At 50.0% G+C, this 27,455-nt stretch overlaps 16 non-coding genes and 14 pseudogenes across 16 annotated transcripts; all 30 read right to left on the bottom strand.

Moving 5' to 3' along the window:
- Positions 1–427: 427 nt before the first annotated feature.
- On the bottom strand, positions 428–549 carry LOC141135550 (U4 spliceosomal RNA; annotated as a pseudogene).
- A 1,134-nt stretch (positions 550–1,683) lies between these two features.
- Positions 1,684–1,748, bottom strand: LOC141135321 (U4 spliceosomal RNA; annotated as a pseudogene).
- A 566-nt stretch (positions 1,749–2,314) lies between these two features.
- TRNAK-UUU (transfer RNA lysine (anticodon UUU)) lies at positions 2,315–2,387 on the bottom strand. The gene has a single exon. It is a non-coding gene; the product is annotated as a tRNA-Lys (tRNA).
- A 641-nt stretch (positions 2,388–3,028) lies between these two features.
- LOC141135023 (U4 spliceosomal RNA) lies at positions 3,029–3,169 on the bottom strand. Its single transcript, XR_012243329.1, has one exon. It is a non-coding gene; the product is annotated as a U4 spliceosomal RNA (small nuclear RNA).
- A 566-nt stretch (positions 3,170–3,735) lies between these two features.
- Positions 3,736–3,808, bottom strand: TRNAK-UUU (transfer RNA lysine (anticodon UUU)). The gene has a single exon. It is a non-coding gene; the product is annotated as a tRNA-Lys (tRNA).
- Positions 3,809–4,449: 641 nt separating this feature from the next.
- On the bottom strand, positions 4,450–4,590 carry LOC141135025 (U4 spliceosomal RNA). Its single transcript, XR_012243330.1, has one exon. It is a non-coding gene; the product is annotated as a U4 spliceosomal RNA (small nuclear RNA).
- Positions 4,591–5,156: 566 nt separating this feature from the next.
- Positions 5,157–5,229, bottom strand: TRNAK-UUU (transfer RNA lysine (anticodon UUU)). Its single transcript has one exon. It is a non-coding gene; the product is annotated as a tRNA-Lys (tRNA).
- Positions 5,230–5,870: 641 nt separating this feature from the next.
- LOC141135699 (U4 spliceosomal RNA) lies at positions 5,871–5,992 on the bottom strand (annotated as a pseudogene).
- Positions 5,993–7,125: 1,133 nt separating this feature from the next.
- LOC141135470 (U4 spliceosomal RNA) lies at positions 7,126–7,190 on the bottom strand (annotated as a pseudogene).
- Positions 7,191–7,756: 566 nt separating this feature from the next.
- TRNAK-UUU (transfer RNA lysine (anticodon UUU)) lies at positions 7,757–7,829 on the bottom strand. The gene has a single exon. It is a non-coding gene; the product is annotated as a tRNA-Lys (tRNA).
- Positions 7,830–8,470: 641 nt separating this feature from the next.
- On the bottom strand, positions 8,471–8,611 carry LOC141135026 (U4 spliceosomal RNA). The gene has a single exon (XR_012243331.1). It is a non-coding gene; the product is annotated as a U4 spliceosomal RNA (small nuclear RNA).
- A 566-nt stretch (positions 8,612–9,177) lies between these two features.
- TRNAK-UUU (transfer RNA lysine (anticodon UUU)) lies at positions 9,178–9,250 on the bottom strand. The gene has a single exon. It is a non-coding gene; the product is annotated as a tRNA-Lys (tRNA).
- Positions 9,251–9,888: 638 nt separating this feature from the next.
- Positions 9,889–10,010, bottom strand: LOC141135551 (U4 spliceosomal RNA; annotated as a pseudogene).
- Positions 10,011–11,143: 1,133 nt separating this feature from the next.
- LOC141135322 (U4 spliceosomal RNA) lies at positions 11,144–11,208 on the bottom strand (annotated as a pseudogene).
- Positions 11,209–11,774: 566 nt separating this feature from the next.
- On the bottom strand, positions 11,775–11,847 carry TRNAK-UUU (transfer RNA lysine (anticodon UUU)). Its single transcript has one exon. It is a non-coding gene; the product is annotated as a tRNA-Lys (tRNA).
- A 641-nt stretch (positions 11,848–12,488) lies between these two features.
- On the bottom strand, positions 12,489–12,629 carry LOC141135027 (U4 spliceosomal RNA). Its single transcript, XR_012243332.1, has one exon. It is a non-coding gene; the product is annotated as a U4 spliceosomal RNA (small nuclear RNA).
- A 1,280-nt stretch (positions 12,630–13,909) lies between these two features.
- Positions 13,910–14,050, bottom strand: LOC141135028 (U4 spliceosomal RNA). The gene has a single exon (XR_012243333.1). It is a non-coding gene; the product is annotated as a U4 spliceosomal RNA (small nuclear RNA).
- A 1,273-nt stretch (positions 14,051–15,323) lies between these two features.
- On the bottom strand, positions 15,324–15,445 carry LOC141135552 (U4 spliceosomal RNA; annotated as a pseudogene).
- Positions 15,446–16,578: 1,133 nt separating this feature from the next.
- Positions 16,579–16,643, bottom strand: LOC141135323 (U4 spliceosomal RNA; annotated as a pseudogene).
- Positions 16,644–17,923: 1,280 nt separating this feature from the next.
- LOC141135681 (U4 spliceosomal RNA) lies at positions 17,924–18,047 on the bottom strand (annotated as a pseudogene).
- Positions 18,048–19,181: 1,134 nt separating this feature from the next.
- LOC141135324 (U4 spliceosomal RNA) lies at positions 19,182–19,246 on the bottom strand (annotated as a pseudogene).
- A 1,273-nt stretch (positions 19,247–20,519) lies between these two features.
- LOC141135029 (U4 spliceosomal RNA) lies at positions 20,520–20,660 on the bottom strand. Its single transcript, XR_012243334.1, has one exon. It is a non-coding gene; the product is annotated as a U4 spliceosomal RNA (small nuclear RNA).
- Positions 20,661–21,226: 566 nt separating this feature from the next.
- Positions 21,227–21,299, bottom strand: TRNAK-UUU (transfer RNA lysine (anticodon UUU)). Its single transcript has one exon. It is a non-coding gene; the product is annotated as a tRNA-Lys (tRNA).
- Positions 21,300–21,940: 641 nt separating this feature from the next.
- Positions 21,941–22,081, bottom strand: LOC141135030 (U4 spliceosomal RNA). The gene has a single exon (XR_012243335.1). It is a non-coding gene; the product is annotated as a U4 spliceosomal RNA (small nuclear RNA).
- Positions 22,082–22,640: 559 nt separating this feature from the next.
- On the bottom strand, positions 22,641–22,713 carry TRNAK-UUU (transfer RNA lysine (anticodon UUU)). The gene has a single exon. It is a non-coding gene; the product is annotated as a tRNA-Lys (tRNA).
- A 641-nt stretch (positions 22,714–23,354) lies between these two features.
- Positions 23,355–23,476, bottom strand: LOC141135554 (U4 spliceosomal RNA; annotated as a pseudogene).
- A 1,133-nt stretch (positions 23,477–24,609) lies between these two features.
- LOC141135325 (U4 spliceosomal RNA) lies at positions 24,610–24,674 on the bottom strand (annotated as a pseudogene).
- Positions 24,675–25,240: 566 nt separating this feature from the next.
- Positions 25,241–25,313, bottom strand: TRNAK-UUU (transfer RNA lysine (anticodon UUU)). Its single transcript has one exon. It is a non-coding gene; the product is annotated as a tRNA-Lys (tRNA).
- Positions 25,314–25,957: 644 nt separating this feature from the next.
- On the bottom strand, positions 25,958–26,079 carry LOC141135555 (U4 spliceosomal RNA; annotated as a pseudogene).
- A 1,125-nt stretch (positions 26,080–27,204) lies between these two features.
- LOC141135404 (U4 spliceosomal RNA) lies at positions 27,205–27,269 on the bottom strand (annotated as a pseudogene).
- Positions 27,270–27,455: the final 186 nt, after the last annotated feature.

The following is a 27,455-nucleotide window of genomic DNA, read 5'->3' on the forward strand; positions in this document are numbered from 1 at the left end:
GTACAGGTGGAGAACGCCTAAAGTTTCTGCCTTAGTTTTACCTACAGTTCAATGCTCTTTGACCGGAAACAAGGGCTTTGCAAAAAGACACCGCCCGAAAGGCTTCCTTAACCCTGGACCAACACGCTTCCAGTATTCTTAATCAGTGACTGGGTTACAAATAAAGACAGTTCACCTTGAGCCTCATGTTGCCAGGTCCAGCAGAAGAAACCCAGGCAAAAAAACGAGGTAGAGTCCACTCTGGATTACAGGCAAGTGAAGAACGAGCGGCGCGTGCCAATCACTGATTGTTCTACCCAGGCTGCGTGATGACACAAAAGCTCTCTATGGTGTCAATGGGCCCGTGACTCACTTTCTCAACTCTAACGCATCTCAGTCTGCATGTAAGAAGCCGTCACTTATCTGCTGTTGAAAACACATTGCTCAGTCTCCTCAGAGACTCTCAAAAATTGCCAGTGCTGACTGTATTTCAAGTCATCGTGGCGGGGTATTGGGAAAAGTTTTCAATTAGCAATAATCACTCTATCGAAAAGCCAGTGGCGTGCAAAACACACCTCAAAAACTTCCACCCGGTGCCAAAAAAAAGTGCCCACACATAGAGAGTGAAACACAAAAACGTGCAACGGGTGTACAGAGTCCTCCACTAGGGAAGGACCTTACCCTGATCCCCCGGGGCGTTAGGCTCCAGACAGGGACTGAGGTACTCAGACAAAGGGGTCCATCCGGCCGAAACCAGGCGGACCCCCACAACTGGAAGGACTGCCGAAGCAGACCAACCCAAGTACAGTGGGGCTCTCCCGAAGAGAGACCCCTCAAAGGAGAGGGCGAACCAAGCCAAAAGGCCTATGTCCACCCCCTCCCAAGACTTTCAGAGTAGGCCCGAGGACCCACACCCTACTCGCCACACAGTGACAAAACGTGTATACAAAGACAACCAAAAAAAAGACAAAAAGGTGACAAACAGGGGTAAAAGAAAGAGTGGGGAAGATGGTGAGATGGGAGAGTGAAAGTGGCCATTGTGCTATACAATGGCCAGCCCTCCGGCCAGGCATAAAAATTTCCCCTGGTCCTGGCCAAAAGGCCCGGCCCAAGAGGCAGGTGCGAAAAACGTGTGTTGTGGTGAAGTGACCATGGTGCCATAAAATCAAGTGCTTTCACACCGTGACTATATGGCACCCCTGAACTGCCACTTCAGGGGCACATTCACCACTGGCTTTTCGAAAAAGCCCTGACCACCCAGCCCAGACCACAGCAGACCCCACCACAGACAGGAAGGATATGGAGATCAGGAAGCCGGAAAGAGCCCTTTACCATCAGGCTCTGCCGTCGCTCCCATCACTCCTCCTAATTACATTCGGGAAGTACTTGCCACTCCCTCCCCCCCTTGCAAGGCAGGAGTAAGCGTTCTCTCCCAAATAACTGTCTGGAGCTAGATCCACCCCAATCCAGGCCAGAAGGCCAGGGTCCCGACCCTCTGGTTCAGACCCCGTGATTCTCCATCCCCATCAGAAGGCTTCCCTTTCGGCTACAAACCGCTCCAGGTCACCTTCACTCCAGCAGGTTTTGCATAGCAACCGCAATCCCATCTCTATTTCGCCATAGATCAGGGACGGAAGCAAGCGCCACCTCCTGGAAACTGATAAGAATAGATACTACACTTGATCTTCGCCAAAAGGCCGAGAAGCAATTAGCAATAATCACGCCTCAGTTGAACCTCATTGGCTATGATACTGCCACTGCGCAAAGCTAACCAAATCAGTGCCTGCCAACATCTGCCCTTCCTTGGAGGAGAAATTGACATTGAGGAGAGACACATAAGTGTCATCCAGTGGGCCGCTGAGCATTCTGGGACTTGGCATGTTAATGAGACAGGGACGATGCCTAAGTGGGCATTGTTTACCCACTGAATAGTGTTAGCATTTGAAAGAACTAAGGAGAATCTAAAGGGACAGGGCCCTAGATGTCAGATGCGTTTCTCCCACAGCAGTCCTGAAAGGCCACTGGGAGCGTATGTGTTTGAACAGCTATGCTGCTGAGAAAAGACCAAGGTGGAAGGATTTGGGGCCTTTGTTGAAAGTTCGCTAGATAACATGCCTGAACTGGAGCCCAGGTAAGCTGCCATAGACAAGGGTTGTTGGGAAACAGTTGGTCAAGCAATCACCTTCAGCCACCTTTATTTCTGGCAGATTCCAGGAGCCTAGAAAGGGGGAAGTTAGGACATTTCATCTCTCTGAGCCAGTGAGCATTCCCGGCAGATGTGCATAAAGACTGCCCTATTGGCAGCTCAAAGGCCTCATAGGTAAGTGAAAGGCACCGCCCGAACAGGGACTTGAACCCTGGACCCTCAGATTAAAAGTCTGATGCTCTACCGACTGAGCTATCCGGGCTCTCAAAGCTCCTCCTCCATAGTGGTCCAAGCTGCTTGAATCTTGACATGTATGGTGGAAAAAGACCATTCAGCCAAGGGGACCGGGTGCCTGAAAGCACAAGTATTTGGCTTGCCCAGGCTGGCCAATCGTCCTCTCCCGTTTAATTTTCTAGGACAGGTTGAAGATAAAAGGGAGAATCTAACCTGCAACCATGCAGATAGGGTCCAGTCCGGTACAGGTGGAGAACGCCTAAAGTTTCTGCCTTAGTTTTACCTACAGTTCAATGCTCTTTGACCGGAAACAAGGGCCTTGCAAAAAGACACCGCCCGAAAGGCTTCCTTAACCCTGGACCAACACGCTTCCAGTATTCTTAATCAGTGACTGGGTTACAAATAAAGACAGTTCACCTTGAGCCTCATGTTGCCAGGTCCAGCAGAAGAAACCCAGGCAAAAAAACGAGGTAGAGTCCACTCTGGATTACAGGCAAATGAAGAACGAGCGGCGCGTGCCAATCACTGATTGTTCTACCCAGGCTGCGTGATGACACAAAAGCTCTCTATGGTGTCAATGGGCCCGTGACTCACTTTCTCAACTCTAACGCATCTCAGTCTGCATGTAAGAAGCCGTCACTTATCTGCTGTTGAAAACACATTGCTCAGTCTCCTCAGAGACTCTCAAAAATTGCCAGTGCTGACTGTATTTCAAGTCATCGTGGCGGGGTATTGGGAAAAGTTTTCAATTAGCAATAATCACGCCTCAGTTGAACCTCATTGGCTATGATACTGCCACTGCGCAAAGCTAACCAAATCAGTGCCTGCCAACATCTGCCCTTCCTTGGAGGAGAAATTGACATTGAGGAGAGACACATAAGTGTCATCCAGTGGGCCGCTGAGCATTCTGGGACTTGGCATGTTAATGAGACAGGGACGATGCCTAAGTGGGCATTGTTTACCCACTGAATAGTGTTAGCATTTGAAAGAACTAAGGAGAATCTAAAGGGACAGGGGCCTAGATGTCAGATGCGTTTCTCCCACAGCAGTCCTGAAAGGCCACTGGGAGCGTATGTGTTTGAACAGCTATGCTGCTGAGAAAAGACCAAGGTGGAAGGATTTGGGGCCTTTGTTGAAATTTCGCTAGATAACATGCCTGAACTGGAGCCCAGGTAAGCTGCCATAGACAAGGGTTGTTGGGAAACAGTTGGTCAAGCAATCACCTTCAGCCACCTTTATTTCTGGCAGATTCCAGGAGCCTAGAAAGGGGGAAGTTAGGACATTTCATCTCTCTGAGCCAGTGAGCATTCCCGGCAGATGTGCATAAAGACTGCCCTATTGGCAGCTCAAAGGCCTCATAGGTAAGTGAAAGGCACCGCCCGAACAGGGACTTGAACCCTGGACCCTCAGATTAAAAGTCTGATGCTCTACCGACTGAGCTATCCGGGCTCTCAAAGCTCCTCCTCCATAGCGGTCCAAGCTGCTTGAATCTTGACATGTATGGTGGAAAAAGACCATTCAGCCAAGGGGACCGGGTGCCTGAAAGCACAAGTATTTGGCTTGCCCAGGCTGGCCAATCGTCCTCTCCCGTTTAATTTTCTAGGACAGGTTGAAGATAAAAGGGAGAATCTAACCTGCAACCATGCAGATAGGGTCCAGTCCGGTACAGGTGGAGAACGCCTAAAGTTTCTGCCTTAGTTTTACCTACAGTTCAATGCTCTTTGACCGGAAACAAGGGCTTTGCAAAAAGACACCGCCCGAAAGGCTTCCTTAACCATGGACCAACACGCTTCCAGTATTCTTAATCAGTGACTGGGTTACAAATAAAGACAGTTCACCTTGAGCCTCATGTTGCCAGGTCCAGCAGAAGAAACCCAGGCAAAAAAACGAGGTAGAGTCCACTCTGGATTACAGGCAAGTGAAGAACGAGCGGCGCGTGCCAATCACTGATTGTTCTACCCAGGCTGCGTGATGACACAAAAGCTCTCTATGGTGTCAATGGGCCCGTGACTCACTTTCTCAACTCTAACGCATCTCAGTCTGCATGTAAGAAGCCGTCACTTATCTGCTGTTGAAAACACATTGCTCAGTCTCCTCAGAGACTCTCAAAAATTGCCAGTGCTGACTGTATTTCAAGTCATCGTGGCGGGGTATTGGGAAAAGTTTTCAATTAGCAATAATCACGCCTCAGTTGAACCTCATTGGCTATGATACTGCCACTGCGCAAAGCTAACCAAATCAGTGCCTGCCAACATCTGCCCTTCCTTGGAGGAGAAATTGACATTGAGGAGAGACACATAAGTGTCATCCAGTGGGCCGCTGAGCATTCTGGGACTTGGCATGTTAATGAGACAGGGACGATGCCTAAGTGGGCATTGTTTACCCACTGAATAGTGTTAGCATTTGAAAGAACTAAGGAGAATCTAAAGGGACAGGGCCCTAGATGTCAGATGCGTTTCTCCCACAGCAGTCCTGAAAGGCCACTGGGAGCGTATGTGTTTGAACAGCTATGCTGCTGAGAAAAGACCAAGGTGGAAGGATTTGGGGCCTTTGTTGAAAGTTCGCTAGATAACATGCCTGAACTGGAGCCCAGGTAAGCTGCCATAGACAAGGGTTGTTGGGAAACAGTTGGTCAAGCAATCACCTTCAGCCACCTTTATTTCTGGCAGATTCCAGGAGCCTAGAAAGGGGGAAGTTAGGACATTTCATCTCTCTGAGCCAGTGAGCATTCCCGGCAGATGTGCATAAAGACTGCCCTATTGGCAGCTCAAAGGCCTCATAGGTAAGTGAAAGGCACCGCCCGAACAGGGACTTGAACCCTGGACCCTCAGATTAAAAGTCTGATGCTCTACCGACTGAGCTATCCGGGCTCTCAAAGCTCCTCCTCCATAGTGGTCCAAGCTGCTTGAATCTTGACATGTATGGTGGAAAAAGACCATTCAGCCAAGGGGACCGGGTGCCTGAAAGCACAAGTATTTGGCTTGCCCAGGCTGGCCAATCGTCCTCTCCCGTTTAATTTTCTAGGACAGGTTGAAGATAAAAGGGAGAATCTAACCTGCAACCATGCAGATAGGGTCCAGTCCGGTACAGGTGGAGAACGCCTAAAGTTTCTGCCTTAGTTTTACCTACAGTTCAATGCTCTTTGACCGGAAACAAGGGCCTTGCAAAAAGACACCGCCCGAAAGGCTTCCTTAACCCTGGACCAACACGCTTCCAGTATTCTTAATCAGTGACTGGGTTACAAATAAAGACAGTTCACCTTGAGCCTCATGTTGCCAGGTCCAGCAGAAGAAACCCAGGCAAAAAAACGAGGTAGAGTCCACTCTGGATTACAGGCAAATGAAGAACGAGCGGCGCGTGCCAATCACTGATTGTTCTACCCAGGCTGCGTGATGACACAAAAGCTCTCTATGGTGTCAATGGGCCCGTGACTCACTTTCTCAACTCTAACGCATCTCAGTCTGCATGTAAGAAGCCGTCACTTATCTGCTGTTGAAAACACATTGCTCAGTCTCCTCAGAGACTCTCAAAAATTGCCAGTGCTGACTGTATTTCAAGTCATCGTGGCGCGGTATTGGGAAAAGTTTTCAATTAGCAATAATCACTCTATCGAAAAGCCAGTGGCGTGCAAAACACACCTCAAAAACTTCCACCCGGTGCCAAAAAAAAGTGCCCACACATAGAGAGTGAAACACAAAAAAGTGCAACGGGTGTACAGAGTCCTCCACTAGGGAAGGACCTTACCCTGATCCCCCGGGGCGTTAGGCTCCAGACAGGGACTGAGGTACTCAGACAAAGGGTCCATCCGGCCAAAACCAGGCGGACCCCCACAACTGGAAGGACTGCCGAAGCAGACCAACCCAAGTACAGTGGGGCTCTCCCGAAGAGAGACCCCTCAAAGGAGAGGGCGAACCAAGCCAAAAGGCCTATGTCCACCCCCTCCCAAGACTTTCAGAGTAGGCCCGAGGACCCACACCCTACTCGCCACACAGTGACAAAACGTGTATACAAAGACAACCAAAAAAAAGACAAAAAGGTGACAAACAGGGGTAAAAGAAAGAGTGGGGAAGATAGTGAGATGGAAGAGTGAAAGTGGCCATTCTGCTATACAATGGCCGGCCCTCCGGCCAGGCATAAAAATTTCCCCTGGTCCTGGCCAAAAGGCCCGGCCCAAGAGGCAGGTGCGAAAAACGTGTGTTGTGGTGAAGTGACCATGGTGCCATAAAATCAAGTGCTTTCACACCGTGACTATACGGCACCCCTGAACTGCCACTTCAGGGGCACATTCACCACTGGCTTTTCGAAAAAGCCCTGACCACCCAGCCCAGACCACAGCAGACCCCACCACAGACAGGAAGGATATGGAGATCAGGAAGCCGGAAAGAGCCCTTTACCATCAGGCACTGCCGTCGCTCCCATCACTCCTCCTAATTACATTCGGGAAGTACTTGCCACTCCCTCCCCCCCTTGCAAGGCAGGAGTAAGCGTTCTCTCCCAAATAACTGTCTGGAGCTAGATCCGCCCCAATCCAGGCCAGAAGGCCAGGGTCCCGACCCTCTGGTTCAGACCCCGTGGTTCTCCATCCCCATCAGAAGGCTTCCCTTTCGGCTACAAACCGCTCCAGGTCACCTTCACTCCAGCAGGTTTTGCATAGCAACCGCAATCCCATCTCTATTTCGCCATAGATCAGGGACGGAAGCAAGCGCCACCTCCTGGAAACTGATAAGAATAGATACTACACTTGATCTTCGCCAAAAGGCCGAGAAGTAATTAGCAATAATCACGCCTCAGTTGAACCTCATTGGCTATGATACTGCCACTGCGCAAAGCTAACCAAATCAGTGCCTGCCAACATCTGCCCTTCCTTGGAGGAGAAATTGACATTGAGGAGAGACACATAAGTGTCATCCAGTGGGCCGCTGAGCATTCTGGGACTTGGCATGTTAATGAGACAGGGACGATGCCTAAGTGGGCATTGTTTACCCACTGAATAGTGTTAGCATTTGAAAGAACTAAGGAGAATCTAAAGGGACAGGGGCCTAGATGTCAGATGCGTTTCTCCCACAGCAGTCCTGAAAGGCCACTGGGAGCGTATGTGTTTGAACAGCTATGCTGCTGAGAAAAGACCAAGGTGGAAGGATTTGGGGCCTTTGTTGAAATTTCGCTAGATAACATGCCTGAACTGGAGCCCAGGTAAGCTGCCATAGACAAGGGTTGTTGGGAAACAGTTGGTCAAGCAATCACCTTCAGCCACCTTTATTTCTGGCAGATTCCAGGAGCCTAGAAAGGGGGAAGTTAGGACATTTCATCTCTCTGAGCCAGTGAGCATTCCCGGCAGATGTGCATAAAGACTGCCCTATTGGCAGCTCAAAGGCCTCATAGGTAAGTGAAAGGCACCGCCCGAACAGGGACTTGAACCCTGGACCCTCAGATTAAAAGTCTGATGCTCTACCGACTGAGCTATCCGGGCTCTCAAAGCTCCTCCTCCATAGCGGTCCAAGCTGCTTGAATCTTGACATGTATGGTGGAAAAAGACCATTCAGCCAAGGGGACCGGGTGCCTGAAAGCACAAGTATTTGGCTTGCCCAGGCTGGCCAATCGTCCTCTCCCGTTTAATTTTCTAGGACAGGTTGAAGATAAAAGGGAGAATCTAACCTGCAACCATGCAGATAGGGTCCAGTCTGGTACAGGTGGAGAACGCCTAAAGTTTCTGCCTTAGTTTTACCTACAGTTCAATGCTCTTTGACCGGAAACAAGGGCTTTGCAAAAAGACACCGCCCGAAAGGCTTCCTTAACCCTGGACCAACACGCTTCCAGTATTCTTAATCAGTGACTGGGTTACAAATAAAGACAGTTCACCTTGAGCCTCATGTTGCCAGGTCCAGCAGAAGAAACCCAGGCAAAAAAACGAGGTAGAGTCCACTCTGGATTACAGGCAAGTGAAGAACGAGCGGCGCGTGCCAATCACTGATTGTTCTACCCAGGCTGCGTGATGACACAAAAGCTCTCTATGGTGTCAATGGGCCCGTGACTCACTTTCTCAACTCTAACGCATCTCAGTCTGCATGTAAGAAGCCGTCACTTATCTGCTGTTGAAAACACATTGCTCAGTCTCCTCAGAGACTCTCAAAAATTGCCAGTGCTGACTGTATTTCAAGTCATCGTGGCGGGGTATTGGGAAAAGTTTTCAATTAGCAATAATCACGCCTCAGTTGAACCTCATTGGCTATGATACTGCCACTGCGCAAAGCTAACCAAATCAGTGCCTGCCAACATCTGCCCTTCCTTGGAGGAGAAATTGACATTGAGGAGAGACACATAAGTGTCATCCAGTGGGCCGCTGAGCATTCTGGGACTTGGCATGTTAATGAGACAGGGACGATGCCTAAGTGGGCATTGTTTACCCACTGAATAGTGTTAGCATTTGAAAGAACTAAGGAGAATCTAAAGGGACAGGGCCCTAGATGTCAGATGCGTTTCTCCCACAGCAGTCCTGAAAGGCCACTGGGAGCGTATGTGTTTGAACAGCTATGCTGCTGAGAAAAGACCAAGGTGGAAGGATTTGGGGCCTTTGTTGAAAGTTCGCTAGATAACATGCCTGAACTGGAGCCCAGGTAAGCTGCCATAGACAAGGGTTGTTGGGAAACAGTTGGTCAAGCAATCACCTTCAGCCACCTTTATTTCTGGCAGATTCCAGGAGCCTAGAAAGGGGGAAGTTAGGACATTTCATCTCTCTGAGCCAGTGAGCATTCCCGGCAGATGTGCATAAAGACTGCCCTATTGGCAGCTCAAAGGCCTCATAGGTAAGTGAAAGGCACCGCCCGAACAGGGACTTGAACCCTGGACCCTCAGATTAAAAGTCTGATGCTCTACCGACTGAGCTATCCGGGCTCTCAAAGCCTCTCCATAGCGGTCCAAGCTGCTTGAATCTTGACATGTATGGTGGAAAAAGACCATTCAGCCAAGGGGACCGGGTGCCTGAAAGCACAAGTATTTGGCTTGCCCAGGCTGGCCAATCGTCCTCTCCCGTTTAATTTTCTAGGACAGGTTGAAGATAAAAGGGAGAATCTAACCTGCAACCATGCAGATAGGGTCCAGTCCGGTACAGGTGGAGAACGCCTAAAGTTTCTGCCTTAGTTTTACCTACAGTTCAATGCTCTTTGACCGGAAACAAGGGCCTTGCAAAAAGACACCGCCCGAAAGGCTTCCTTAACCCTGGACCAACACGCTTCCAGTATTCTTAATCAGTGACTGGGTTACAAATAAAGACAGTTCACCTTGAGCCTCATGTTGCCAGGTCCAGCAGAAGAAACCCAGGCAAAAAAACGAGGTAGAGTCCACTCTGGATTACAGGCAAATAAAGAACGAGCGGCGCGTGCCAATCACTGATTGTTCTACCCAGGCTGCGTGATGACACAAAAGCTCTCTATGGTGTCAATGGGCCCGTGACTCACTTTCTCAACTCTAACGCATCTCAGTCTGCATGTAAGAAGCCGTCACTTATCTGCTGTTGAAAACACATTGCTCAGTCTCCTCAGAGACTCTCAAAAATTGCCAGTGCTGACTGTATTTCAAGTCATCGTGGCGGGGTATTGGGAAAAGTTTTCAATTAGCAATAATCACTCTATCGAAAAGCCAGTGGCGTGCAAAACACACCTCAAAAACTTCCACCCGGTGCCAAAAAAAAGTGCCCACACATAGAGAGTGAAACACAAAAAAGTGCAACGGGTGTACAGAGTCCTCCACTAGGGAAGGACCTTACCCTGATCCCCCGGGGCGTTAGGCTCCAGACAGGGACTGAGGTACTCAGACAAAGGGTCCATCCGGCCAAAACCAGGCGGACCCCCACAACTGGAAGGACTGCCGAAGCAGACCAACCCAAGTACAGTGGGGCTCTCCCGAAGAGAGACCCCTCAAAGGAGAGGGCGAACCAAGCCAAAAGGCCTATGTCCACCCCCTCCCAAGACTTTCAGAGTAGGCCCGAGGACCCACACCCTACTCGCCACACAGTGACAAAACGTGTATACAAAGACAACCAAAAAAAAGACAAAAAGGTGACAAACAGGGGTAAAAGAAAGAGTGGGGAAGATAGTGAGATGGAAGAGTGAAAGTGGCCATTGTGCTATACAATGGCCGGCCCTCCGGCCAGGCATAAAAATTTCCCCTGGTCCTGGCCAAAAGGCCCGGCCCAAGAGGCAGGTGCGAAAAACGTGTGTTGTGGTGAAGTGACCATGGTGCCATAAAATCAAGTGCTTTCACACCGTGACTATACGGCACCCCTGAACTGCCACTTCAGGGGCACATTCACCACTGGCTTTTCGAAAAAGCCCTGACCACCCAGCCCAGACCACAGCAGACCCCACCACAGACAGGAAGGATATGGAGATCAGGAAGCCGGAAAGAGCCCTTTACCATCAGGCACTGCCGTCGCTCCCATCACTCCTCCTAATTACATTCGGGAAGTACTTGCCACTCCCTCCCCCCCTTGCAAGGCAGGAGTAAGCGTTCTCTCCCAAATAACTGTCTGGAGCTAGATCCGCCCCAATCCAGGCCAGAAGGCCAGGGTCCCGACCCTCTGGTTCAGACCCCGTGGTTCTCCATCCCCATCAGAAGGCTTCCCTTTCGGCTACAAACCGCTCCAGGTCACCTTCACTCCAGCAGGTTTTGCATAGCAACCGCAATCCCATCTCTATTTCGCCATAGATCAGGGACGGAAGCAAGCGCCACCTCCTTGAAACTGATAAGAATAGATACTACACTTGATCTTCGCCAAAAGGCCGAGAAGCAATTAGCAATAATCACGCCTCAGTTGAACCTCATTGGCTATGATACTGCCACTGCGCAAAGCTAACCGAATCAGTGCCTGCCAACATCTGCCCTTCCTTGGAGGAGAAATTGACATTGAGGAGAGACACATAAGTGTCATCCAGTGGGCCGCTGAGCATTCTGGGACTTGGCATGTTAATGAGACAGGGACGATGCCTAAGTGGGCATTGTTTACCCACTGAATAGTGTTAGCATTTGAAAGAACTAAGGAGAATCTAAAGGGACAGGGCCCTAGATGTCAGATGCGTTTCTCCCACAGCAGTCCTGAAAGGCCACTGGGAGCGTATGTGTTTGAACAGCTATGCTGCTGAGAAAAGACCAAGGTGGAAGGATTTGGGGCCTTTGTTGAAAGTTCGCTAGATAACATGCCTGAACTGGAGCCCAGGTAAGCTGCCATAGACAAGGGTTGTTGGGAAACAGTTGGTCAAGCAATCACCTTCAGCCACCTTTATTTCTGGCAGATTCCAGGAGCCTAGAAAGGGGGAAGTTAGGGCATTTCATCTCTCTGAGCCAGTGAGCATTCCCGGCAGATGTGCATAAAGACTGCCCTATTGGCAGCTCAAAGGCCTCATAGGTAAGTGAAAGGCACCGCCCGAACAGGGACTTGAACCCTGGACCCTCAGATTAAAAGTCTGATGCTCTACCGACTGAGCTATCCGGGCTCTCAAAGCTCCTCCTCCATAGCGGTCCAAGCTGCTTGAATCTTGACATGTATGGTGGAAAAAGACCATTCAGCCAAGGGGACCGGGTGCCTGAAAGCACAAGTATTTGGCTTGCCCAGGCTGGCCAATCGTCCTCTCCCGTTTAATTTTCTAGGACAGGTTGAAGATAAAAGGGAGAATCTAACCTGCAACCATGCAGATAGGGTCCAGTCCGGTACAGGTGGAGAACGCCTAAAGTTTCTGCCTTAGTTTTACCTACAGTTCAATGCTCTTTGACCGGAAACAAGGGCCTTGCAAAAAGACACCGCCCGAAAGGCTTCCTTAACCCTGGACCAACACGCTTCCAGTATTCTTAATCAGTGACTGGGTTACAAATAAAGACAGTTCACCTTGAGCCTCATGTTGCCAGGTCCAGCAGAAGAAACCCAGGCAAAAAAACGAGGTAGAGTCCACTCTGGATTACAGGCAAGTGAAGAACGAGCGGCGCGTGCCAATCACTGATTGTTCTACCCAGGCTGCGTGATGACACAAAAGCTCTCTATGGTGTCAATGGGCCCGTGACTCACTTTCTCAACTCTAACGCATCTCAGTCTGCATGTAAGAAGCCGTCACTTATCTGCTGTTGAAAACACATTGCTCAGTCTCCTCAGAGACTCTCAAAAATTGCCAGTGCTGACTGTATTTCAAGTCATCGTGGCGGGGTATTGGGAAAAGTTTTCAATTAGCAATAATCACGCCTCAGTTGAACCTCATTGGCTATGATACTGCCACTGCGCAAAGCTAACCAAATCAGTGCCTGCCAACATCTGCCCTTCCTTGGAGGAGAAATTGACATTGAGGAGAGACACATAAGTGTCATCCAGTGGGCCGCTGAGCATTCTGGGACTTGGCATGTTAATGAGACAGGGACGATGCCTAAGTGGGCATTGTTTACCCACTGAATAGTGTTAGCATTTGAAAGAACTAAGGAGAATCTAAAGGGACAGGGCCCTAGATGTCAGATGCGTTTCTCCCACAGCAGTCCTGAAAGGCCACTGGGAGCGTATGTGTTTGAACAGCTATGCTGCTGAGAAAAGACCAAGGTGGAAGGATTTGGGGCCTTTGTTGAAAGTTCGCTAGATAACATGCCTGAACTGGAGCCCAGGTAAGCTGCCATAGACAAGGGTTGTTGGGAAACAGTTGGTCAAGCAATCACCTTCAGCCACCTTTATTTCTGGCAGATTCCAGGAGCCTAGAAAGGGGGAAGTTAGGGCATTTCATCTCTCTGAGCCAGTGAGCATTCCCGGCAGATGTGCATAAAGACTGCCCTATTGGCAGCTCAAAGGCCTCAAAGGTAAGTGAAAGGCACCGCCCAAACAGGGACTTGAACCCTGGACCCTCAGATTAAAAGCCTGATGCTCTACCGACTGAGCTATCCGGGCTCTCAAAGCTCCTCCTCCATAGCGGTCCAAGCTGCTTGAATCTTGACATGTATGGTGGAAAAAGACCATTCAGCCAAGGGGACCGGGTGCCTGAAAGCACAAGTATTTGGCTTGCCCAGGCTGGCCAATCGTCCTCTCCCGTTTAATTTTCTAGGACAGGTTGAAGATAAAAGGGAGAATCTAACCTGCAACCATGCAGATAGGGTCCAGTCCGGTACAGGTGGAGAACGCCTAAAGTTTCTGCCTTAGTTTTACCTACAGTTCAATGCTCTTTGACCGGAAACAAGGGCCTTGCAAAAAGACACCGCCCGAAAGGCTTCCTTAACCCTGGACCAACACGCTTCCAGTATTCTTAATCAGTGACTGGGTTACAAATAAAGACAGTTCACCTTGAGCCTCATGTTGCCAGGTCCAGCAGAAGAAACCCAGGCAAAAAAACGAGGTAGAGTCCACTCTGGATTACAGGCAAGTGAAGAACGAGCGGCGCGTGCCAATCACTGATTGTTCTACCCAGGCTGCGTGATGACACAAAAGCTCTCTATGGTGTCAATGGACCCGTGACTCACTTTCTCAACTCTAACGCATCTCAGTCTGCATGTAAGAAGCCGTCACTTATCTGCTGTTGAAAACACATTGCTCAGTCTCCTCAGAGACTCTCAAAAATTGCCAGTGCTGACTGTATTTCAAGTCATCGTGGCGGGGTATTGGGAAAAGTTTTCAATTAGCAATAATCACGCCTCAGTTGAACCTCATTGGCTATGATACTGCCACTGCGCAAAGCTAACCAAATCAGTGCCTGCCAACATCTGCCCTTCCTTGGAGGAGAAATTGACATTGAGGAGAGACACATAAGTGTCATCCAGTGGGCCGCTGAGCATTCTGGGACTTGGCATGTTAATGAGACAGGGACGATGCCTAAGTGGGCATTGTTTACCCACTGAATAGTGTTAGCATTTGAAAGAACTAAGGAGAATCTAAAGGGACAGGGCCCTAGATGTCAGATGCGTTTCTCCCACAGCAGTCCTGAAAGGCCACTGGGAGCGTATGTGTTTGAACAGCTATGCTGCTGAGAAAAGACCAAGGTGGAAGGATTTGGGGCCTTTGTTGAAAGTTCGCTAGATAACATGCCTGAACTGGAGCCCAGGTAAGCTGCCATAGACAAGGGTTGTTGGGAAACAGTTGGTCAAGCAATCACCTTCAGCCACCTTTATTTCTGGCAGATTCCAGGAAAGGGGGAAGTTAGGACATTTCATCTCTCTGAGCCGGTGAGCATTCCCGGCAGATGTGCATAAAGACTGCCCTATTGGCAGCTCAAAGGCCTCATAGGTAAGTGAAAGGCACCGCCTGAACAGGGACTTGAACCCTGGACCCTCAGATTAAAAGTCTGATGCTCTACCGACTGAGCTATCCGGGCTCTCAAAGCTCCTCCTCCATAGCGGTCCAAGCTGCTTGAATCTTGACATGTATGGTGGAAAAAGACCATTCAGCCAAGGGGACCGGGTGCCTGAAAGCACAAGTATTTGGCTTGCCCAGGCTGGCCAATCGTCCTCTCCCGTTTAATTTTCTAGGACAGGTTGAAGATAAAAGGGAGAATCTAACCTGCAACCATGCAGATAGGGTCCAGTCCGGTACAGGTGGAGAACGCCTAAAGTTTCTGCCTTAGTTTTACCTACAGTTCAATGCTCTTTGACCGGAAACAAGGGCCTTGCAAAAAGACACCGCCCGAAAGGCTTCCTTAACCCTGGACCAACACGCTTCCAGTATTCTTAATCAGTGACTGGGTTACAAATAAAGACAGTTCACCTTGAGCCTCATGTTGCCAGGTCCAGCAGAAGAAACCCAGGCAAAAAAACGAGGTAGAGTCCACTCTGGATTACAGGCAAATGAAGAACGAGCGGCGCGTGCCAATCACTGATTGTTCTACCCAGGCTGCGTGATGACACAAAAGCTCTCTATGGTGTCAATGGGCCCGTGACTCACTTTCTCAACTCTAACGCATCTCAGTCTGCATGTAAGAAGCCGTCACTTATCTGCTGTTGAAAACACATTGCTCAGTCTCCTCAGAGACTCTCAAAAATTGCCAGTGCTGACTGTATTTCAAGTCATCGTGGCGGGGTATTGGGAAAAGTTTTCAATTAGCAATAATCACTCTATCGAAAAGCCAGTGGCGTGCAAAACACACCTCAAAAACTTCCACCCGGTGCCAAAAAAAAGTGCCCACACATAGAGAGTGAAACACAAAAACGTGCAACGGGTGTACAGAGTCCTCCACTAGGGAAGGACCTTACCCTGATCCCCCGGGGCGTTAGGCTCCAGACAGGGACTGAGGTACTCAGACAAAGGGTCCATCCGGCCGAAACCAGGCGGACCCCCACAACTGGAAGGACTGCCGAAGCAGACCAACCCAAGTACAGTGGGGCTCTCCCGAAGAGAGACCCCTCAAAGAAGAGGGCGAACCAAGCCAAAAGGCCTATGTCCACCCCCTCCCAAGACTTTCAGAGTAGGCCCGAGGACCCACACCCTACTCGCCACACAGTGACAAAACGTGTATACAAAGACAACCAAAAAAAAGACAAAAAGGTGACAAACAGGGGTAAAAGAAAGAGTGGGGAAGATAGTGAGATGGGAGAGTGAAAGTGGCCATTGTGCTATACAATGGCCGGCCCTCCGGCCAGGCATAAAAATTTCCCCTGGTCCTGGCCAAAAGGCCCGGCCCAAGAGGCAGGTGCGAAAAACGTGTGTTGTGGTGAAGTGACCATGGTGCCATAAAATCAAGTGCTTTCACACCGTGACTATACGGCACCCCTGAACTGCCACTTCAGGGGCACATTCACCACTGGCTTTTCGAAAAAGCCCTGACCACCCAGCCCAGACCACAGCAGACCCCACCACAGACAGGAAGGATATGGAGATCAGGAAGCCGGAAAGAGCCCTTTACCATCAGGCTCTGCCGTCGCTCCCATCACTCCTCCTAATTACATTCGGGAAGTACTTGCCACTCCCTCCCCCACCTGCAAGGCAGGAGTAAGCGTTCTCTCCCAAATAACTGTCTGGAGCTAGATCCGCCCCAATCCAGGCCAGAAGACCAGGGTCCCGACCCTCTGGTTCAGACCCCGTGGTTCTCCATCCCCATCAGAAGGCTTCCTTTTCGGCTACAAACCGCTCCAGGTCACCTTCACTCCAGCAGGTTTTGCATAGCAACCGCAATCCCATCTCTATTTCGCCATAGATCAGGGACGGAAGCAAGCGCCACCTCCTGGAAACTGATAAGAATAGATACTACACTTGATCTTCGCCAAAAGGCCGAGAAGCAATTAGCAATAATCACGCCTCAGTTGAACCTCATTGGCTATGATACTGCCACTGCGCAAAGCTAACCAAATCAGTGCCTGCCAACATCTGCCCTTCCTTGGAGGAGAAATTGACATTGAGGAGAGACACATAAGTGTCATCCAGTGGGCCGCTGAGCATTCTGGGACTTGGCATGTTAATGAGACAGGGACGATGCCTAAGTGGGCATTGTTTACCCACTGAATAGTGTTAGCATTTGAAAGAACTAAGGAGAATCTAAAGGGACAGGGCCCTAGATGTCAGATGCGTTTCTCCCACAGCAGTCCTGAAAGGCCACTGGGAGCGTATGTGTTTGAACAGCTATGCTGCTGAGAAAAGACCAAGGTGGAAGGATTTGGGGCCTTTGTTGAAAGTTCGCTAGATAACATGCCTGAACTGGAGCCCAGGTAAGCTGCCATAGACAAGGGTTGTTGGGAAACAGTTGGTCAAGCAATCACCTTCAGCCACCTTTATTTCTGGCAGATTCCAGGAGCCTAGAAAGGGGGAAGTTAGGGCATTTCATCTCTCTGAGCCAGTGAGCATTCCCGGCAGATGTGCATAAAGACTGCCCTATTGGCAGCTCAAAGGCCTCATAGGTAAGTGAAAGGCACCGCCCAAACAGGGACTTGAACCCTGGACCCTCAGATTAAAAGTCTGATGCTCTACCGACTGAGCTATCCGGGCTCTCAAAGCTCCTCCTCCATAGCGGTCCAAGCTGCTTGAATCTTGACATGTATGGTGGAAAAAGACCATTCAGCCAAGGGGACCGGGTGCCTGAAAGCACAAGTATTTGGCTTGCCCAGGCTGGCCAATCGTCCTCTCCCGTTTAATTTTCTAGGACAGGTTGAAGATAAAAGGGAGAATCTAACCTGCAACCATGCAGATAGGGTCCAGTCCGGTACAGGTGGAGAACGCCTAAAGTTTCTGCCTTAGTTTTACCTACAGTTCAATGCTCTTTGACCGGAAACAAGGGCCTTGCAAAAAGACACCGCCCGAAAGGCTTCCTTAACCCTGGACCAACACGCTTCCAGTATTCTTAATCAGTGACTGGGTTACAAATAAAGACAGTTCACCTTGAGCCTCATGTTGCCAGGTCCAGCAGAAGAAACCCAGGCAAAAAAACGAGGTAGAGTCCACTCTGGATTACAGGCAAGTGAAGAACGAGCGGCGCGTGCCAATCACTGATTGTTCTACCCAGGCTGCGTGATGACACAAAAGCTCTCTATGGTGTCAATGGGCCCGTGACTCACTTTCTCAACTCTAACGCATCTCAGTCTGCATGTAAGAAGCCGTCACTTATCTGCTGTTGAAAACACATTGCTCAGTCTCCTCAGAGACTCTCAAAAATTGCCAGTGCTGACTGTATTTCAAGTCATCGTGGCGGGGTATTGGGAAAAGTTTTCAATTAGCAATAATCACTCTCTATCGAAAAGCCAGTGGCGTGCAAAACACACCTCAAAAACTTCCACCCGGTGCCAAAAAAAAAGTGCCCACACATAGAGAGTGAAACACAAAAACGTGCAACGGGTGTACAGAGTCCTCCACTAGGGAAGGACCTTACCCTGATCCCCCGGGGCGTTAGGCTCCAGACAGGGACTGAGGTACTCAGACAAAGGGTCCATCCGGCCGAAACCAGGCGGACCCCCACAACTGGAAGGACTGCCGAAGCAGACCAACCCAAGTACAGTGGGGCTCTCCCGAAGAGAGACCCCTCAAAGGAGAGGGCGAACCAAGCCAAAAGGCCTATGTCCACCCCCTCCCAAGACTTTCAGAGTAGGCCCGAGGACCCACACCCTACTCGCCACACAGTGACAAAACGTGTATACAAAGACAACCAAAAAAAAGACAAAAAGGTGACAAACAGGGGTAAAAGAAAGAGTGGGGAAGATAGTGAGATGGGAGAGTGAAAGTGGCCATTGTGCTATACAATGGCCGGCCCTCCGGCCAGGCATAAAAATTTCCCCTGGTCCTGGCCAAAAGGCCCGGCCCAAGAGGCAGGTGCGAAAAACGTGTGTTGTGGTGAAGTGACCATGGTGCCATAAAATCAAGTGCTTTCACACCGTGACTATACGGCACCCCTGAACTGCCACTTCAGGGGCACATTCACCACTGGCTTTTCGAAAAAGCCCTGACCACCCAACCCAGACCACAGCAGACCCCACCACAGACAGGAAGGATATGGAGATCAGGAAGCCGGAAAGAGCCCTTTACCATCAGGCTCTGCCGTCGCTCCCATCACTCCTCCTAATTACATTCGGGAAGTACTTGCCACTCCCTCCCCCCCTTGCAAGGCAGGAGTAAGCGTTCTCTCCCAAATAACTGTCTGGAGCTAGATCCACCCCAATCCAGGCCAGAAGGCCAGGGTCCCGACCCTCTGGTTCAGACCCCGTGGTTCTCCATCCCCATCAGAAGGCTTCCCTTTCGGCTACAAACCGCTCCAGGTCACCTTCACTCCAGCAGGTTTTGCATAGCAACCGCAATCCCATCTCTATTTCGCCATAGATCAGGGACGGAAGCAAGCGCCACCTCCTGGAAACTGATAAGAATAGATACTACACTTGATCTTCGCCAAAAGGCCGAGAAGCAATTAGCAATAATCACGCCTCAGTTGAACCTCATTGGCTATGATACTGCCACTGCGCAAAGCTAACCAAATCAGTGCCTGCCAACATCTGCCCTTCCTTGGAGGAGAAATTGACATTGAGGAGAGACACATAAGTGTCATCCAGTGGGCCGCTGAGCATTCTGGGACTTGGCATGTTAATGAGACAGGGACGATGCCTAAGTGGGCATTGTTTACCCACTGAATAGTGTTAGCATTTGAAAGAACTAAGGAGAATCTAAAGGGACAGGGCCCTAGATGTCAGATGCGTTTCTCCCACAGCAGTCCTGAAAGGCCACTGGGAGCGTATGTGTTTGAACAGCTATGCTGCTGAGAAAAGACCAAGGTGGAAGGATTTGGGGCCTTTGTTGAAAGTTCGCTAGATAACATGCCTGAACTGGAGCCCAGGTAAGCTGCCATAGACAAGGGTTGTTGGGAAACAGTTGGTCAAGCAATCACCTTCAGCCACCTTTATTTCTGGCAGATTCCAGGAAAGGGGGAAGTTAGGACATTTCATCTCTCTGAGCCAGTGAGCATTCCCGGCAGATGTGCATAAAGACTGCCCTATTGGCAGCTCAAAGGCCTCATAGGTAAGTGAAAGGCACCACCCGAACAGGGACTTGAACCCTGGACCCTCAGATTAAAAGTCTGATGCTCTACCGACTGAGCTATCCGGGCTCTCAAAGCTCCTCCTCCATAGCGGTCCAAGCTGCTTGAATCTTGACATGTATGGTGGAAAAAGACCATTCAGCCAAGGGGACCGGGTGCCTGAAAGCACAAGTATTTGGCTTGCCCAGGCTGGCCAATCGTCCTCTCCCGTTTAATTTTCTAGGACAGGTTGAAGATAAAAGGGAGAATCTAACCTGCAACCATGCAGATAGGGTCCAGTCCGGTACAGGTGGAGAACGCCTAAAGTTTCTGCCTTAGTTTTACCTACAGTTCAATGCTCTTTGACCGGAAACAAGGGCCTTGCAAAAAGACACCGCCCGAAAGGCTTCCTTAACCCTGGACCAACACGCTTCCAGTATTCTTAATCAGTGACTGGGTTACAAATAAAGACAGTTCACCTTGAGCCTCATGTTGCCAGGTCCAGCAGAAGAAACCCAGGCAAAAAAACGAGGTAGAGTCCACTCTGGATTACAGGCAAATGAAGAACGAGCGGCGCGTGCCAATCACTGATTGTTCTACCCAGGCTGCGTGATGACACAAAAGCTCTCTATGGTGTCAATGGGCCCGTGACTCACTTTCTCAACTCTAACGCATCTCAGTCTGCATGTAAGAAGCCGTCACTTATCTGCTGTTGAAAACACATTGCTCAGTCTCCTCAGAGACTCTCAAAAATTGCCAGTGCTGACTGTATTTCAAGTCATCGTGGCGGGGTATTGGGAAAAGTTTTCAATTAGCAATAATCACGCCTCAGTTGAACCTCATTGGCTATGATACTGCCACTGCGCAAAGCTAACCAAATCAGTGCCTGCCAACATCTACCCTTCCTTGGAGGAGAAATTGACATTGAGGAGAGACACATAAGTGTCATCCAGTGGGCCGCTGAGCATTCTGGGACTTGGCATGTTAATGAGACAGGGACGATGCCTAAGTGGGCATTGTTTACCCACTGAATAGTGTTAGCATTTGAAAGAACTAAGGAGAATCTAAAGGGACAGGGCCCTAGATGTCAGATGCGTTTCTCCCACAGCAGTCCTGAAAGGCCACTGGGAGCGTATGTGTTTGAACAGCTATGCTGCTGAGAAAAGACCAAGGTGGAAGGATTTGGGGCCTTTGTTGAAAGTTCGCTAGATAACATGCCTGAACTGGAGCCCAGGTAAGCTGCCATAGACAAGGGTTGTTGGGAAACAGTTGGTCAAGCAATCACCTTCAGCCACCTTTATTTCTGGCAGATTCCAGGAGCCTAGAAAGGGGGAAGTTAGGGCATTTCATCTCTCTGAGCCAGTGAGCATTCCCGGCAGATGTGCATAAAGACTGCCCTATTGGCAGCTCAAAGGCCTCATAGGTAAGTGAAAGGCACCGCCCGAACAGGGACTTGAACCCTGGACCCTCAGATTAAAAGTCTGATGCTCTACCGACTGAGCTATCCGGGCTCTCAAAGCTCCTCCTCCATAGCGGTCCAAGCTGCTTGAATCTTGACATGTATGGTGGAAAAAGACCATTCAGCCAAGGGGACCGGGTGCCTGAAAGCACAAGTATTTGGCTTGCCCAGGCTGGCCAATCGTCCTCTCCCGTTTAATTTTCTAGGACAGGTTGAAGATAAAAGGGAGAATCTAACCTGCAACCATGCAGATAGGGTCCAGTCCGGTACAGGTGGAGAACGCCTAAAGTTTCTGCCTTAGTTTTACCTACAGTTCAATGCTCTTTGACCGGAAACAAGGGCCTTGCAAAAAGACACCGCCCGAAAGGCTTCCTTAACCCTGGACCAACACGCTTCCAGTATTCTTAATCAGTGACTGGGTTACAAATAAAGACAGTTCACCTTGAGCCTCATGTTGCCAGGTCCAGCAGAAGAAACCCAGGCAAAAAAACGAGGTAGAGTCCACTCTGGATTACAGGCAAGTGAAGAACGAGCGGCGCGTGCCAATCACTGATTGTTCTACCCAGGCTGCGTGATGACACAAAAGCTCTCTATGGTGTCAATGGGCCCGTGACTCACTTTCTCAACTCTAACGCATCTCAGTCTGCATGTAAGAAGCCGTCACTTATCTGCTGTTGAAAACACATTGCTCAGTCTCCTCAGAGACTCTCAAAAATTGCCAGTGCTGACTGTATTTCAAGTCATCGTGGCGGGGTATTGGGAAAAGTTTTCAATTAGCAATAATCACGCCTCAGTTGAACCTCATTGGCTATGATACTGCCACTGCGCAAAGCTAACCAAATCAGTGCCTGCCAACATCTGCCCTTCCTTGGAGGAGAAATTGACATTGAGGAGAGACACATAAGTGTCATCCAGTGGGCCGCTGAGCATTCTGGGACTTGGCATGTTAATGAGACAGGGACGATGCCTAAGTGGGCATTGTTTACCCACTGAATAGTGTTAGCATTTGAAAGAACTAAGGAGAATCTAAAGGGACAGGGCCCTAGATGTCAGATGCGTTTCTCCCACAGCAGTCCTGAAAGGCCACTGGGAGCGTATGTGTTTGAACAGCTATGCTGCTGAGAAAAGACCAAGGTGGAAGGATTTGGGGCCTTTGTTGAAAGTTCGCTAGATAACATGCCTGAACTGGAGCCCAGGTAAGCTGCCATAGACAAGGGTTGTTGGGAAACAGTTGGTCAAGCAATCACCTTCAGCCACCTTTATTTCTGGCAGATTCCAGGAAAGGGGGAAGTTAGGACATTTCATCTCTCTGAGCCAGTGAGCATTCCCGGCAGATGTGCATAAAGACTGCCCTATTGGCAGCTCAAAGGCCTCATAGGTAAGTGAAAGGCACCGCCCGAACAGGGACTTGAACCCTGGACCCTCAGATTAAAAGTCTGATGCTCTACCGACTGAGCTATCCGGGCTCTCAAAGCTCCTCCTCCATAGCGGTCCAAGCTGCTTGAATCTTGACATGTATGGTGGAAAAAGACCATTCAGCCAAGGGGACCGGGTGCCTGAAAGCACAAGTATTTGGCTTGCCCAGGCTGGCCAATCGTCCTCTCCCGTTTAATTTTCTAGGACAGGTTGAAGATAAAAGGGAGAATCTAACCTGCAACCATGCAGATAGGGTCCAGTCCGGTACAGGTGGAGAACGCCTAAAGTTTCTGCCTTAGTTTTACCTACAGTTCAATGCTCTTTGACCGGAAACAAGGGCCTTGCAAAAAGACACCGCCCGAAAGGCTTCCTTAACCCTGGACCAACACGCTTCCAGTATTCTTAATCAGTGACTGGGTTACAAATAAAGACAGTTCACCTTGAGCCTCATGTTGCCAGGTCCAGCAGAAGAAACCCAGGCAAAAAAACGAGGTAGAGTCCACTCTGGATTACAGGCAAATGAAGAACGAGCGGCGCGTGCCAATCACTGATTGTTCTACCCAGGCTGCGTGATGACACAAAAGCTCTCTATGGTGTCAATGGGCCCGTGACTCACTTTCTCAACTCTAACGCATCTCAGTCTGCATGTAAGAAGCCGTCACTTATCTGCTGTTGAAAACACATTGCTCAGTCTCCTCAGAGACTCTCAAAAATTGCCAGTGCTGACTGTATTTCAAGTCATCGTGGCGGGGTATTGGGAAAAGTTTTCAATTAGCAATAATCACTCTATCGAAAAGCCAGTGGCGTGCAAAACACACCTCAAAAACTTCCACCCGGTGCCAAAAAAAAGTGCCCACACATAGAGAGTGAAACACAAAAACGTGCAACGGGTGTACAGAGTCCTCCACTAGGGAAGGACCTTACCCTGATCCCCCGGGGCGTTAGGCTCCAGACAGGGACTGAGGTACTCAGACAAAGGGTCCATCCGGCCGAAACCAGGCGGACCCCCACAACTGGAAGGACTGCCGAAGCAGACCAACCCAAGTACAGTGGGGCTCTCCCGAAGAGAGACCCCTCAAAGGAGAGGGCGAACCAAGCCAAAAGGCCTATGTCCACCCCCTCCCAAGACTTTCAGAGTAGGCCCGAGGACCCACACCCTACTCGCCACACAGTGACAAAACGTGTATACAAAGACAACCAAAAAAAAGACAAAAAGGTGACAAACAGGGGTAAAAGAAAGAGTGGGGAAGATAGTGAGATGGGAGAGTGAAAGTGGCCATTGTGCTATACAATGGCCGGCCCTCCGGCCAGGCATAAAAATTTCCCCTGGTCCTGGCCAAAAGGCCCGGCCCAAGAGGCAGGTGCGAAAAACGTGTGTTGTGGTGAAGTGACCATGGTGCCATAAAATCAAGTGCTTTCACACCGTGACTATACGGCACCCCTGAACTGCCACTTCAGGGGCACATTCACCACTGGCTTTTCGAAAAAGCCCTGACCACCCAACCCAGACCACAGCAGACCCCACCACAGACAGGAAGGATATGGAGATCAGGAAGCCGGAAAGAGCCCTTTACCATCAGGCTCTGCCGTCGCTCCCATCACTCCTCCTAATTACATTCGGGAAGTACTTGCCACTCCCTCCCCCCCTTGCAAGGCAGGAGTAAGCGTTCTCTCCCAAATAACTGTCTGGAGCTAGATCCACCCCAATCCAGGCCAGAAGGCCAGGGTCCCGACCCTCTGGTTCAGACCCCGTGGTTCTCCATCCCCATCAGAAGGCTTCCCTTTCGGCTACAAACCGCTCCAGGTCACCTTCACTCCAGCAGGTTTTGCATAGCAACCGCAATCCCATCTCTATTTCGCCATAGATCAGGGACGGAAGCAAGCGCCACCTCCTGGAAACTGATAAGAATAGATACTACACTTGATCTTCGCCAAAAGGCCGAGAAGCAATTAGCAATAATCACGCCTCAGTTGAACCTCATTGGCTATGATACTGCCACTGCGCAAAGCTAACCAAATCAGTGCCTGCCAACATCTGCCCTTCCTTGGAGGAGAAATTGACATTGAGGAGAGACACATAAGTGTCATCCAGTGGGCCGCTGAGCATTCTGGGACTTGGCATGTTAATGAGACAGGGACGATGCCTAAGTGGGCATTGTTTACCCACTGAATAGTGTTAGCATTTGAAAGAACTAAGGAGAATCTAAAGGGACAGGGCCCTAGATGTCAGATGCGTTTCTCCCACAGCAGTCCTGAAAGGCCACTGGGAGCGTATGTGTTTGAACAGCTATGCTGCTGAGAAAAGACCAAGGTGGAAGGATTTGGGGCCTTTGTTGAAAGTTCGCTAGATAACATGCCTGAACTGGAGCCCAGGTAAGCTGCCATAGACAAGGGTTGTTGGGAAACAGTTGGTCAAGCAATCACCTTCAGCCACCTTTATTTCTGGCAGATTCCAGGAGCCTAGAAAGGGGGAAGTTAGGGCATTTCATCTCTCTGAGCCAGTGAGCATTCCCGGCAGATGTGCATAAAGACTGCCCTATTGGCAGCTCAAAGGCCTCATAGGTAAGTGAAAGGCACCGCCCGAACAGGGACTTGAACCCTGGACCCTCAGATTAAAAGTCTGATGCTCTACCGACTGAGCTATCCGGGCTCTCAAAGCTCCTCCTCCTCCATAGCGGTCCAAGCTGCTTGAATCTTGACATGTATGGTGGAAAAAGACCATTCAGCCAAGGGGACCGGGTGCCTGAAAGCACAAGTATTTGGCTTGCCCAGGCTGGCCAATCGTCCTCTCCCGTTTAATTTTCTAGGACAGGTTGAAGATAAAAGGGAGAATCTAACCTGCAACCATGCAGATAGGGTCCAGTCCGGTACAGGTGGAGAACGCCTAAAGTTTCTGCCTTAGTTTTACCTACAGTTCAATGCTCTTTGACCGGAAACAAGGGCCTTGCAAAAAGACACCGCCCGAAAGGCTTCCTTAACCCTGGACCAACACGCTTCCAGTATTCTTAATCAGTGACTGGGTTACAAATAAAGACAGTTCACCTTGAGCCTCATGTTGCCAGGTCCAGCAGAAGAAACCCAGGCAAAAAAACGAGGTAGAGTCCACTCTGGATTACAGGCAAGTGAAGAACGAGCGGCGCGTGCCAATCACTGATTGTTCTACCCAGGCTGCGTGATGACACAAAAGCTCTCTATGGTGTCAATGGGCCCGTGACTCACTTTCTCAACTCTAACGCATCTCAGTCTGCATGTAAGAAGCCGTCACTTATCTGCTGTTGAAAACACATTGCTCAGTCTCCTCAGAGACTCTCAAAAATTGCCAGTGCTGACTGTATTTCAAGTCATCGTGGCGGGGTATTGGGAAAAGTTTTCAATTAGCAATAATCACTCTATCGAAAAGCCAGTGGCGTGCAAAACACACCTCAAAAACTTCCACCCGGTGCCAAAAAAAAGTGCCCACACATAGAGAGTGAAACACAAAAAAGTGCAACGGGTGTACAGAGTCCTCCACTAGGGAAGGACCTTACCCTGATCCCCCGGGGCGTTAGGCTCCAGACAGGGACTGAGGTACTCAGACAAAGGGTCCATCCGGCCGAAACCAGGCGGACCCCCACAACTGGAAGGACTGCCGAAGCAGACCAACCCAAGTACAGTGGGGCTCTCCCGAAGAGAGACCCCTCAAAGGAGAGGGTGAACCAAGCCAAAAGGCCTATGTCCACCCCCTCCCAAGACTTTCAGAGTAGGCCCGAGGACCCACACCCTACTCGCCACACAGTGACAAACGTGTATACAAAACAACCAAAAAAAGGACAAAAAGGTGACAAACAGGGGTAAAAGAAAGAGTGGGGAAGATAGTGAGATGGGAGAGTGAAAGTGGCCATTGTGCTATACAATGGCCGGCCCTCCGGCCAGGCATAAAAATTTCCCCTGGTCCTGGCCAAAAGGCCCGGCCCAAGAGGCAGGTGCGAAAAACGTGTGTTGTGGTGAAGTGACCATGGTGCCATAAAATCAATTGCTTTCACACCGTGACCATACGGCACCCCTGAACTGCCACTTCAGGGGCACATTCACCACTGGCTTTTCGAAAAAGCCCTGACCCACAGCCCAGACCACAGCAGCCCCCACCCCAGGCAGAAAGGTATGGTGTTCTGGAAGCATGGAGAGAGCCCTTGCCATCAGGCTTCACCGTCGTTCCGTCCCTCCTACCTAATTACATTTGGGAAATACTGGCCGCTCCCCCGGTGGGAGCAAGGGGAGCCAGCGTTCTCTCCCAAATAACTGTCCAGAGCTAGAGCTGCCCCAATCCAGGCCAGAAGGCCAGGATCCCGACCCTCCGCCAAGACCGAATGGTTCTCCGTCCCCATCAGAAGGCTTCCCTTTCAGCTACAAACCGCTCCGGGTTACCTTCACTCCAGCAGGTTTTGCATAGCAACCGCAATCCCATCTCTATCTCGCCATAGATCAGGGACAGAAGCAAGCGCCACCTCCTGGAAACTGATAAGAACAGATACTAGATTCGATCTTAGCCAAAGGGCCGAGAAGCAATTAGCAATAATCACGCCTCAGTTGAACCTCATTGGCTATGATACTGCCACTGCGCAAAGCTAACCAAATCAGTGCCTGCCAACATCTGCCCTTCCTTGGAGGAGAAATTGACATTGAGGAGAGACACATAAGTGTCATCCAGTGGGCCGCTGAGCATTCTGGGACTTGGCATGTTAATGAGACAGGGACGATGCCTAAGTGGGCATTGTTTACCCACTGAATAGTGTTAGCATTTGAAAGAACTAAG

Source organism: Aquarana catesbeiana, linkage group LG03 (genome assembly GCF_042186555.1).
Source record: "Aquarana catesbeiana isolate 2022-GZ linkage group LG03, ASM4218655v1, whole genome shotgun sequence".
Classification (NCBI taxonomy): Eukaryota; Metazoa; Chordata; class Amphibia; order Anura; family Ranidae; genus Aquarana; species Aquarana catesbeiana.